We start from the raw sequence: 976 nt of genomic DNA, 5'->3' as shown, positions 1-976 counted from the left end.
CCCGCCGAAAGAAAAGAAGCTAAAAGGCTTACAAAGGATGCCCAGAATTATACATTAATTCACGGCGTATTATACAGAAGAGGATTCTCAAACCCCCTCCTTAGGTGCGTTCCGACCTCAGAAACAACGAGCGTCCTCGAGGAAGTCCACGGAGGTATGTGTGGGAACCATCTCGGAGCTCGGGCATTATCCAAAAAAATAGTCCGAGCCGGGTTCTACTGGCCGACCTTGCAAAGAGATGCAACGGAATTTGTGAAAATATGCCCCCCTGCCAAAAACACGCCAATTTCCACAAGGCACCACCAGAAGACCTTATCAGTATCACCGCACCATGGCCCTTCGCAAAATGGGGACTTGACCTACTCGGCCCGTTCCCCCAAGGACCGGGGCAAGTCAAATACCTCATAGTAGGGGTCGACTACTTCATAAAGTGGATCGAAGCTGAACCCTTAGCTACCATTACGGCTCAGAAAAGTCGCAAATTCCTATACAAAAACATTGTCACAAGGTTCGGAGTCCCCTACTCCATCACAACGGACAATGGAACACAGTTCACGGACACAAGTTTTCAGAACTTAGTAGCCGAACTAAAAATCAAACAGCAATTCACCTCAGTCGAGCACCCACAAGCCAATGGACAAGCAAAGGCTGCAAATAAAGTCATCTTGGCAGGGTTAAAACGAAGACTCCAAGAGGCCAAAGGGGCATGGGCCGAGGAGCTCCCCCAGGTGCTATGGGCATATCGGACAACCCCACACTCTACAACAGGAGAATCACCGTTCCGACTAGCTTACGGGATGGAGGCAATGATTCCTATCGAAATAGATGAAGGGTCATCCAGAGTCATCTTCTACAACGAAGAAGGCAACCCGCAGGCACAAAAGGAAGAACTCGACCTCCTCCCCGAGGTCCGAGAAAAAGCCCGAATCCGAGAAGAAGCCTTAAAACGCCGAACGGCCCTCAGATACAATCAGAA

This window comes from Arachis duranensis, chromosome 6 (assembly GCF_000817695.3).
Source record: "Arachis duranensis cultivar V14167 chromosome 6, aradu.V14167.gnm2.J7QH, whole genome shotgun sequence".
Taxonomy (NCBI): Eukaryota; Viridiplantae; Streptophyta; class Magnoliopsida; order Fabales; family Fabaceae; genus Arachis; species Arachis duranensis.
This window is presented reverse-complemented; position numbering follows the sequence as displayed.